Source organism: Phoxinus phoxinus (genome assembly GCF_949152265.1).
Source record: "Phoxinus phoxinus genome assembly, chromosome: 22".
Taxonomy (NCBI): Eukaryota; Metazoa; Chordata; class Actinopteri; order Cypriniformes; family Leuciscidae; genus Phoxinus; species Phoxinus phoxinus.
In genome coordinates, this window is record NC_136897.1 from 17,792,666 (window position 1) to 17,805,190 (window position 12,525).

At 37.7% G+C, this 12,525-nt stretch overlaps 1 protein-coding gene across 3 annotated transcripts in view; it reads left to right on the forward strand.

The window, feature by feature from the left end:
- The first annotated feature begins 6,839 nt into the window (after positions 1–6,839).
- nfasca (neurofascin homolog (chicken) a) overlaps positions 6,840–12,525 on the forward strand; it is a 56,682-nt gene continuing 50,996 nt past the window's right edge. For all 3 annotated transcript variants that reach the window (XM_079598512.1, XM_079598510.1, XM_079598511.1), the window contains exon 1: positions 6,840–7,113. The gene's annotated coding sequence lies outside the window, so the exon portion shown is untranslated. The remainder of the gene's footprint in view (positions 7,114–12,525) is intronic.

The window sequence follows — 12,525 nt, forward strand, 5'->3', positions numbered from 1 at the left end:
GTAGCGGTAATGCGTCTTATCAGACCACTTGTGATCTGTTCACCGAAAACGCATCTTAATAACACCTTTTCTGTCTCGCTCGCTCGATTTCTGGGATATTGTATATAATTTGCGGGCATCAGGGAGCCCCTATCAATATGCAGTTGACTCCCGAACCTTAAGGGAGAGGAGGGATGTCTGCATATGGTTGGCTCGCATCGTGTGAGAATTTATTTAGGGGCCGGTCACACAACACCGTTCACACCGTTTTTTTTTTAGTTTCGACTCTGACAGGAATTCGGCATTAGCCGATCAGCATCTAGGAACGGTTTCATAATAATGTATATAGATGTAGCACAATTTATATTGAGGTCATTTATTTTCTTGACCAGCTGCTTCCTTAGTCCTTCCTTATCCTTTTCTCTCACTCTGTGATTCGCTCTCTATCTCTCTATCTCTATCTAGAGAAACCTACATCACCTAGATTAGAACATTCTGATCCAAACACTGACATTTTACATCTCTAATAGCCCTGTTCAGGGTCTTTATTGAATCACAGTCTGCCCATGTTCCTGCTTCATCTAACCACTGTGCTAGCGGCTTATTGGGCGAAACTCAGACCGCCAGGTGCCCTGCTGTTAGAGATATTGTGTTTGTGTCAAGGCTGTGGCCTACCTGACATCTGCTCTGTGGTTGAACAAGGGAGATGAGCTTAACCTACAGTATGACCCTTCAACTCTTCAATGGTTTGCATAACTGATGATGTCACAACCCTGTTCATGAGACACTTTCTATTCATGAAGAAACTGAATCAAGCTGGATTGTAGCTGTTTTAGGTGTATCTCAAGTGTGGTCACATTTACTCAGTAAAATGTTGCGTATGAAATTCATTTCAGTAGAGAGCTGCACATTCACAAATTCGAAAAAGTTCCCCTTGCAGATTTCGGTAATGTTCAGGTTGCTCATGTAAATTCACTGACCAATAAACGCTTGGTTTGAAAGTGACTTCTGTGAGCTGTGCTTCATACATTGCTACACTATTGTGGACAATGGACCTTTTGTCAAAAGCTGGTTTCTTTGCTCTTCAAAGAAAAGAAAAAATTCACAAAAGAAATAAAGTTGTAACCACACCTAGAATGTAAATCTTTACATTTTTGTGTTAAAGATATTTGGGTCTGAGTTAAAGCAAGGAACATGGGAACTGAAGGAGAGATTTTTACTTTAAATTGCCCAAAGGAAGAGCTTCAGGATATATGGAAGCAAATCAATATAATTGATCCGAATAGAATTTATGTTGTTTCGGGTCATAAAAAGTCTTTTTTCTTTCTTTGATTTTTTTGCTCTTTGTGTGGCTGTTAAATAAATGTAAGAAGAGAGTGAATTGCATTATGGAAGAAAGGAAGGACTGTCTCAAGAGTCACTAGGCTAATGTGGATGTATCTGCTTTGCCTTCGGCAGCAGCTGTTCTGAAGGACCGCCATTAATATGACACTCTGACCGGCTCTGTACACAGCAGGTTGAGTGAAGAGAAGGGTCTTCAGATCAATGGAGTGTGGGACAGAGAAAGACAGAATGTGTGTGAAGAGGTATGGACCTGATAAACGAAAGACCAGCTGTCCCCAAAGTGCTCCCAGTCCTCATCAACAGGACCAGAGAGAACTTGAAACACACTTTTCGTCATATTTGTACTTCTTACATGTCTTTTAGGTTTGCATTAGGTATCAATCTTAAGGGGGACGTTTTTAGTCATTTACTCACTCTCGCCATTCCAAATCTGTGTGACTTTCTGTATGTCCAAACAGCGTGTCAATGGAGTCTAAAACAACATTGGACACCACTGATTTATATTTAAAAAAGAAAAGAAAAAATTCACAAAAGAAATAAAGTTGTACTGGTTCTGAACAACATGAGGGTGAGTTAATAATGACTATCCCTTTAAATACATATGTTTAGCAGGCCTTAAATGGACAAATCAGAACATTTATTCAAAGTGATCTCATTCTAGATGGGGTTAGACATTTATTTAGTATGGTGTTGATGTAGAGAAAACTGGCTCATTTGTGATGGATAATGCCTCTCATTGGCTTAGGAAGTGATATGTCACATAAACAGATGGGAGGCATGGGAACTACACACTATACACCTGGAAAGTACTTCATCAAGATGACTTTAACACTTTGTTGACCTGACCAACCACTGAGAACAGGATCATTGCCAAGTGCCATTAGCTAACGTCCAGCACGCATCTTACTTGGGCGTGCTGTCTTTGAACAAGACAAAGGTTGTCCTTAAAGTGTTGTTCATCATAAAATGAATATTTGGTTATTATTTATTCCTAGAACTGTCATTGTACACTGTTCAAAAGTTTAGGGTCGGTAATATAAGAAATTTATACTTTTATTCAGCAAGGATGCATTAGATTGATCAAAAGCTACAGTAAAGACGTGTAATGTTACAAGAGATTTCTATTTCAGTTCAAATATTTAATATAAAAACCTTTTCTTTTGAACTTTCTGTTCATTAAGGAATACTGGGGGGGGGGGAGGGAATGTATCGCTGTTTCCAGAAAAATATGAATGGTTTTCAACATTGATAATAATAAGAAATGTTTCTTGAGCATCAAATCAGCATATTAGAATGATTTTTAAGGATCTTTGCATCGAAGGAACAAATTACAGTTTGTTTTTACATTCTGCTGTTACAGTATTTATTTGGAGGAATTTGTTTTGCCTTGGTGAGCATTAGATAAATCTTATCCACCCCAAACGGTAGTGAACTGTTCCTTTAACTGAGAATAAATACCAGTAAAACTGCCATTATGTTGATCTCTCTATGCAAATTGTGTTATGGTGTTTTGATGCACAAACAAGTGCTCAAAAGCCACTGGTTTACACGACCGAACCTGTCAGAGTGGGATTCACTCCAGTGGGACTCACATGGACCCGTTTCAGCTCATTACTGACAGCTTTTGTACATGGCCTCTCTCATAAACTTGGCAGCTCCCTGCCTTCCCAAGTGTGCTCTTCAGACCTCTCGTTAGTCTCTAATGAGCCGCCCTGTTGATTACTGGGAAAGGAGAAAAACAAAAAAGCAGAGGAACATCCAGTTTGTCTCATTCCACTTTTTATTTCCCCCCCGACACAGACAAAGGAGGCCTTACTTTGCTCAAACAGCCATAATGCTCCACTGTTGTTTCCCTTTGTTTTGCTCATGTCCTGTCCTGGAGTTCCACAAACAACAAGAGCCTTTCTATCTTTCGCAAATACATCCATATTCCTCTGCCCTTTCTTCTCCTGTCATCTCGTTCTCTTCTTCCACCCCCTCTCCCGCTCTTGCTCTTTTTTAACCCGTGCCCCTCCCTATCCCTCTCCTTTTGTGTCCCTCAAGCTGGTTTAAATATTTAAACAATGCAATTAGCGTTACACCTGATGCAATTGAAAGACGGGCCCTCTGTGACCGTATGCTTTGGCACGGCAACACAGCAGGAATGTCTTTGCTCATAGCCTTTAATGTCAGCGTCAGATGAATTCTTAACCTCAGAACTAGTCATTGAATTAAAATCTTTGGAAGTGACTGCAGATCTGTTATAGAGTGTACATTTGCTGTACATGTTGTTTAGCACCCAGTTTCATCTCTGATTTGTTAGAATAGAATAGAATAGAATAGAATAGATAAAATTTAGTTATGCGCTGACACGATTTTTTTTTCTCACTAAGCTGAAAATCGAATTAAGCTATGCTGTTCATGGTGTCATGACATTGACAGAATTAAAACATGTTATCGGAGACGTGCTAATAATTGAAACATCACTGTTTTGGTCAATGATTTTGGGCCTCTAAAAGTTTTTTATAGCTGTTTTGGCCAAATATTTTTTCAACAATAATCCAATGATATGTATTGCCACACAACTGGGCAGTTAAAAATGTTGTAGGTACAACTTTAAGACATGCATAGGCTGTAATGTTGCAATCAAATTATCAGTCAAATAATATTATCCTGTCAACCCCCATATTCTTGGACTTTCCAGCTGTGAAATAAATTTGTTAGAGCCCAGGGATAGTGTTGGGAAACATATTTCGTCTTGTTGCTTTTTCAAAAAATCTGAATGATTTGAATATTGTTAATGGTTTTCAAACATTTTATTTACCTCTTCTCAACGGTGCCACAATGGCACTACTGAATCTATAGCGCTACCACTGATGTACGAAAAAATTACTCATACAGTATGCGCTTGTTCTTCTTAGTGAATCAGAAACATTCAGTGCAACCGATTACCGTATGACTCTTTTTAGCTGACTCTTTGTAGTGAATCAGAAACATCCAGTGCAACCAGTGTGAGACAATTGAGTGAATGAATGAATCAATTAAACAGTGAATCAATAGCTACATTATTTAAATATGTTAACACATTTTGTTAGTTTAGTATTTTTCCTTGATATATAAGGAGAAGGTAATATATTACATTTATGTTTCCTTTATAAAGTATGTGAAAAGTCTGTTTTTGAAAGAATTATACATTTATTTCTGAATTGTTCTATAGATTCTATTGTCAACAGATTGCTGATGAAAAAAAGAAAGAATCAAAAGTACTAAAAGAATGGTTAATATAACCATTGATGGATCAAGTCATTAAGAGGAGTCAGAATCAGAACCAGAATTGTTCAGTTCATTATGATTCCCATCCTTATCACGTGCATGAAGTTTTGGCTCTGATTTAATGGTGTTTTCTCCATCTCACTGCTTCCCCAGAGTGATTTAGATCAGCTCCTTGTAATTTCTGTGCCAATCCTGAAGAACTGAAACAAACCTTTTATTTAGTCTTCCTCCCTCTGTTTTGCATCTGCCAACACAACAGACGTCAGTGGAAAGGAAAAAATGTGAAACATTTCTCATAATAAGGGAAACCCTTTCTGTGCTTGGACTGTACATGATTGAGGTCACAAGAAAATACGCTTCAACAACAAACACGGTTTAATTTTTGTTACAAACTGGGGAATAGAGAAGTTTCTGCAGTGTTTAATCTCGCTTTGCATTGAAATGAGGGATTGAGCTGTTATCTATGCATTTGTGCTCGCTGTTAAACTCCTGCTGATAGATATGCAGTCACAGAGGAACCCCTTATCATAATTTAATGTGCTTACCATAGAGAACTAAATACCTCCAAATTGCAAATCCACCTTGGAGACACAGGATCAAGGGTCCTACTTAGAGTTAAACTGTCAATCACTTGCACTCCTTGGCTTGAAGATGGTCTATGGTAAGCTATAGTAATTTGACTTGACCTGTCCTCTTCATTTAGACAGTGAGGTTGAAAACTTTCAGATTCACTACTGCTTCCATCCATATACTTGTTCAAAACGATGATTAGCATTGTCATTTTGGCCCATAATTATTTCTGTCCCCGGTCCCCATAAATTTGAGCGACTGCACTGTATGATAGTGCAAAAATGGTACAAAACTGGTACCTTGACACATATGCCAAGCTACTGCATGATTACCGTATTCATATACCATGGTATACATTAAAAAGTTTGGAGTCAGTGAGATATATATTTTTTAAATAAATGAATACAATCAAATTGATCAAAAGTGAAGTAAGACATAGAAAAGACATAATAATGTTACAAAACTCTTTGTTTTCATCAAGTAATCCTGAAATAAAGCAGCACAGCTGTTTTCAACATTGATAGTAAAGTAAAGTTTATTTAGCACCAAACCAGCATATTAGGATGAAAATGCAGCTTTGCCGTCACAGGAATATATTACATTTTAAAAATCTATTAATGCAACTCTAAATACTTTTCTTTTTAAATATATTTAAATATTACGGTTTTTACTGTTTTTGCTTTAATAAATGCAGCCTTCTTGGTAAGCATAAGAGACTTCTTTCAGAAATATAAAAAATTAGCAATCCCAAAATGCCATTATCATGGTATTGCCATGACAAAAAAACAACAACAACAACAACCAAGTTTTAGAAAAATTCCATTGTACTTTTTGGTATACTTTTGTTGTACATTTATAATTCAGCAATTTTCCTTTTGCAATCCTATTTGATTATAATAATGACAAACCACTAGATTGGAATAACATTCATGACATACTGGCAATTATTGCTGTTGTCAGATTTTCCATCACCTCATTTTAATTAGACTAATCTCAGAAGGTGTTTACGTTATTAGATTGTTCTTAATGATGTTACTATGAAAGTGTTTGACCTTGCTAGTAGTATGTCCCACACTGCTAGATGTCAACATGCATTGAGTAATTATTATCTTAAATGAAGGTAGAATTAGTTTTTATTCTTTTAATTAACCCTGGTTTGACTAGAAGCAAGGGGTTAAATATCTTTATCATTCAACTCTCACTCTCGCTGCCCGGCTGGCACTGTCATCTATCGATCTATATCCATATTAGGCTTCTTTAATAATATACAGCGAGCATTTGCATGTTGTTGACATCGTATTGATTTGTCAGTAGGTGACATGAGGGCAGGCGGGGAGTGAAAAGGGGACTAGACGAACAGGAGATTGAGACGCGGGTCGTAATGGAGAGGTCAAGCTCAGAGGGAAAGCCCTGGAGGAGGGGAGAGTCGTCCATCCCAGCCTGAGAAACGCGAAATTCCCCCCAGCTGAGAGGGGGGAGGGCAGCGCACCCGGCTGTCTCGATTTTACATATATGTCATGTGTTTGTGTTTTTCCTCATCGTGTGTATGCGTTTTTGTTGTGTGAGCACGCGTGTGTGGATCTTTTTCAAAGGGGGGAGGGGTCTACCCACATGGCTATTAATTATTCATAAGGTGGGCGGGGAGAAGTCAAAGTAGGAGGTGACAGACGGGGTTTGCTGTGTGTGAGGGAGGCAGAAAGAGAGAGGGAACATCAGAGACAGTAGTAAGGGTTTGAGGAAAGGATGCACAGAGACATAACAGCCCCCAGAAGAGTAACGTCATCAAGGAACCACACACATGCTTTACTTCTTGATGGCACAGATTGTAAGCCACAGTGACCTACTCCTCTAGTCAAAGGATTTTAAACCAAGCACAAACAAGCCGGCATAAATGAAAGAGGAATCTACTGTAATAGAGATGACAGGCCAGCTCACTCATACCAGAAACGGAGACCTTTTGACTGAAAGGTAAATTGGATTTGTTTTCTTACATATTCATTGGTGTGTCTCTGTCTGGATTCAAAAGCAGACCCTGACTACAGCGGGCTGATAATTGGCCTTTTTTGCTTCTGTCTGTATGTCTCTGTTCTCTTTCATTCATTCTTGTGTATATTTCATCCCACATGCTGACCGCATTACGCTGGGCTTTGTTGGTCTGACACGTTTAGACTTGTGTCTTATTCTAATAGTTATATTAAGCTTTTAATTCATGTAAAATATAAAATGCAAATATTTCAATAAGCAGAAAAATTAAATACATTAGAGATTAAATAAAATAAATATTTGACAGATTAAATTAAATACGTGTTTGAGAGATTATGTTCAGTAAATATTTGCGAGATTGCCAAACTATGCCATTTTCCAGCAGTCTTATTGTCTCAGTGACAATAATTGTGTGCCTTTGATCTGTGATTTTGGTTGGTCACTGTGGCTGCACCTTATTCTAATAAAGGGCCTTTGAGCACAATGCATGTGATTTTATGAGTTAGTCATTTCCTAAATCAGTCAGGCGCTTATTGATGAGTGGTCTGCTGCAGATGAGGACATATTGATCTCTGAGTTGGCGCTGGGCTACATGTTGCGCGATCGGGGTCTCGTAAACTTCACTGGCTCTGGCGATGACCTTTGTGAACTCTGTTGCTTGCATTGCCCTCTCGCACTCGTTCTAAACTCTTCTGTCGCTCTGCGTGTCTCGCTGCTACCACATCACTTAATGTCATCTTAGTTCTTGTCAGTCTGAAGAGGAGTCTTTGTTTTACCCTAAAATTAGAGCAGAACTGTCAGTCAGATGCATGTTGCGTTTAGCTGAGGATGTATGGAGCATGTGGCTCACGTTCAGAAGAAAATACTAATTTACTGAAGCACATACACCAACACACGCCAGCCACCCCTTGACAACCTCAAGCACACCTCGATTTCACTGTATGAGCTGTCATTGTCTGTTCTGTGTAGATTGATACTCTTCAGTGCTGTGTTTCTGCCTTTGTCTCAGTGTAAGTTCTGAAAGATTGTAACTGTTTAACAAGAAGACCTACCGATAATTTAGAATACTTACTATTTATTTCCACAGACCATTAAACTGCATTTAGAGCACTTCAATGAAAGTGTTTAGGGTGTTTCTTTTCTTTTTTGGTTTGTTTATTTTCTTTTTTGGTTTGTTTATTTGCTTTCATTCTCAGTATAATTTTCACTTTCTCTTCATCTTGCTTTTCTCTGATCACACAATTGGGGATGCACCGATATGAAAATTTTGCCTGATACCGATAACCGATATATTTGCCGATAAATCTAAATCCACATTTTTGTATAATTTTTGAGAGCCTGATTACAAAACAAAAGTCTCACCATTAAAAGCCATGTCCCAAGAACACTATAATATTCTCAATATAATTTTATGTAGCCGATATGACAGACTTGCACTGCACATGTTGCACGTAACTGTATTTAAGTTATTCCGATCATATTTCAAGCAATTCAAACCCATCATGGCGAACAGTGCACATCTGGAGTGTCTCAGCTGAAGGAAATAATATATTATTTATCGGCTTTAATATATCGGCCACATATTCTTATCAGGCCGGTAACGATAACATGAAAAATTTAAATATATCGGCCATTACCGATATGGTGGCCGATATATCGTGCTTCCCTATTACACAATGATTTTGTCGGTTTTACATTTTTTAACAGTTTAAAGTTCTCAACTATTATTGTATTCAATGTTTACTATAAAGGGAGCATTTTATTGTGTTTTTGTAATTTTAAAACCATAAATATAAAGGTGAAGTTTTTTTTATACAAATCCTTCATGAAACCACTTTAGTTTATTAATTTCAATGCGACAATGTAAAAATAGATTTATAAGCGATTTATACCAAATTTTGTTCTGCAATGTTTGTACAGACAGGTAGTCCCGCCTCCAAACTCTTGGGATTGGTTAAACCAGAATTTGCCTGATGTTGGACCCCAGAGATATTTTTAATATTTTGAAAGTGCTACAGTGTTTAGTATTTTGGAGAAGTCAAATGGCTTACGTGTTGTCGGTCTATTTATTTCGGGGGTAAATTACGCAATTCAGTCAAAAATTCTCATGTCATTATTGTAATATGCGCTGTGGTGAAAGCAGCTGTTTAATATTTACAACATAGCAGTCACATGTGCAATCAGAAAACGGCCATTTGGCTGTCCAGACTTTGATGTCTTCCAGGAAACATCAGCTTTCATTGAGCCGATACGCAGCATTCACATGTGGCTGATGGCGACATGTCAGGATTTGTTCTGCCATGTGTATCTCTGCAACACACATGGGAATAAATAGGCCAGTGTCATTTTACAAAACAGCTTCTGTCACACCTTATTGTAAATATTGTTAGCGAACTAGACCAGAACTAGATACATGTCAGGCGAAGTTCAGGATGAATGCACCTGAAAAGGAGCAAAAACATCTCAGGCTTGTGACAATGACATTATGACGTTGTGTAATATCATCAGCGCTGTTGAATCAGCCATACAACCGGACATGCAATACAAGGGGCTGATTGTGTAGGTCTGTGTGTATACTGTATGTATGTGTTTCTGTGTATGGGGGGCTGAAAAGCCCATCCTTTTGTGTGGGCTGAACAGGAGGAGGTTAATGTGCTCACAGATAATGCACATAGATGCTCTTTCACTGTAAATATTTAGACTGAAGGCTCAAAGACCCATCAATTCCTCACAGGAACATTAAAAAAAAAATCTCACAGTGGCACATTCATATTCATTCCAGCCTTAGCACACACCTTCAGAATTTCAGAATTATAACTAGTTTCAGAAGAAATACTAGCATACTGCTTAATGCATATTGTGCAGTGTGTGTGTTAAGTTTATAAATCCAATAAAAAAGAAGATGCAAGATATATATATATTTATTTTTTAGGTCAGGTGCATTGCAATGTGGGATACAGTTTTCCATACATGCATTGCTGTATAGTAGGTCAAATCATCTATGTTTAAAAATTTGGATACTGTATGTATGCTGTATACCGCAAAAAAATAGTAAGCTTAATATGCTAATATGTTATTCTGAACATAGTCCTGGTCTCCTCGCCAAAGTAGAATGATTGAACAAAAAATATTAATTTCTTTGTAAAGTCACTGTCTGAATTCAGTAATATACTTCAATAGAATGTATTCTGCCTTTCAGAGTGGATAAATACCCTGTTATAAAATTAAAATGCCATTTACATCCTGAGTTTGGGGCAGACGTAGATGGATTGTTCCAAAACGTCTCCAATTAGCCCAGGTCTGTGTGCTTTAAAAAGCCTTCTGCTTTCCATAATGAGAGATTTAGCTCTGGTGTGTGACACTGGCGACGCTCTTCTGGAGTATTAATCGTCTCCCTTGTGTTCGTGTCAACTCTAGCTAAGCGCTTCTGCCACCTGTGTGGTTCTGAGTGAATCTACATCTCAGCAATCTCAGCAGAATTACCATCATATGCAGCAGAATTACACCCAGAGCATTGTTCAGCTGTTTGTCAGCACTTCCAGACCTTTACTTCGGTATTTAAATGTAATGTAATAGTCTTACAACAAGGCTACAGTAAGATTATTCTGTAAGAACTGATATTGTGATGAGAATATGGAGCCAGATGCTCGAATCCCAGATGGGGAACAGTTGTTGGACCCTTGAGCATTGCGCTTGGACTGCGTGATTTTTTTCTTCTTCTGTTGAAACTGTGTGAGTGAATGAGTAACATAATGTGATGTAATTTAATATCATGCTCATTGCCCTGGTTTCATTCAAAAACATACTGAGGAACACGGAAAAGCTATAAATGTTCTTGTTTTGCCAAGATCACCAGAAGACCAAAGCTAATCTACAGAGACTTGGCTGTGGGATTAGAGGAAAAGTCTACAGTATTAGCACACCATCGAAAGCTTGAATATATTTCTGCTTTCCTCGATTTTTGATCCGTTCATAGCCATTATTGTAGCTCGAAGCTGTCAGGGCATGTTTGATGGATGTTGCATGATGGACGACGACGGAAAAGTGTTGCTAGCATGTAGAAATTATCCACACGCATTTCACGTGACTGTAAGAGATATGCTGTATTACATGGCTATAAAATCCACCAAAAATCAGAGGAATAAATTCAGAGGTACGATTTATACGTCTCTACAAAGCACTGACCTGAATTATGACCTCGTGTTGCCTCATGCACACATTCACAGCGCCTGAGGGCAATAGTACGAGCTGAAGCAGACATGAAGTTCAACAGAGGCTGGCATGGAATACTGATTCATCAGAAGTCAGTTCACTATGATTTGCTGGTGTCTTTAGATCTGACTGAAGGGTGAATCTTGAGGCTTTAGGTTTTAGCATAAACTACAGAATTAAGAAAGCACCCTAAATAGCATGCGCATATATTATCGCCAGTGCCTGAATGCACCAACTGCACTGACCCTGTGGCGTTTGGAACGGGTTCAATCGGAATGGTTTAGGACAGGGACGGTCCTCCACAAAGCTGGTCGTCTCTCTGCTTCAGGGGCTTGAAAAACATCTCATGAACCCTTTGAGTCCTCTGAGGTGAAGCACAAAGTAATTAGCAGTATTTTGGGGGGATTGTCTCTTTGTTTGAATATGAGCAAAGAGTGTTTGTGTTTCAAGTGTGATTATGGGTTTCTTAGCAGCAGCTTTAAAGCTGTGTTTTCTTTGAGGAGCCTTTGTTGAAGCATTTGTACCACAAATATCCAGAACACTAAAAATGGGTTAACTTTGACCATCTGTTAAATATGTAACATATAGTTTATTTTAAATAACTGTGATTATTATTCGCCCAAATTATTGTACAATTCTAACTTATTTACTCATTTGGATGCCCGATATATCGGCCACCATATTAGTATCGATACAAACATTTAAAAAAATATTATTTCCTTCCGCTGAGACACTTCTGTTCGCCATGATGGTTTTGAATTGCTTGAAATATGATTGAAATCACTTAAGTTCAACGTGTATCGCAAGTCGGCCAAATAGGCTGCATTAAATTATAATGAGAACATGATTTTAACGGTGATACTTTTGTTTTTGTAATCAGACTAAAAAATTACATAAAAATTTGGATTTAGATTTATCTGCTAATTTATTGATTATCAGCTTTTAAATATAAATAATTATCGGTTATCGGTATCGGCCAAAATTTTCATATGGATCCCTAAGAGATGTACATCCCTACATTTTAATTGTAATATATATATATATATTTAATAATTTATTATACAAAAAATATGTTAATTACTTTTTTTAAATTAATTTTTTTTATAGGTTTAACCATTATAAAATGATAAATCGTGGAACCTGCTGAAATGGGGATAACCCCTGATTATGAATCACTTTTCTATG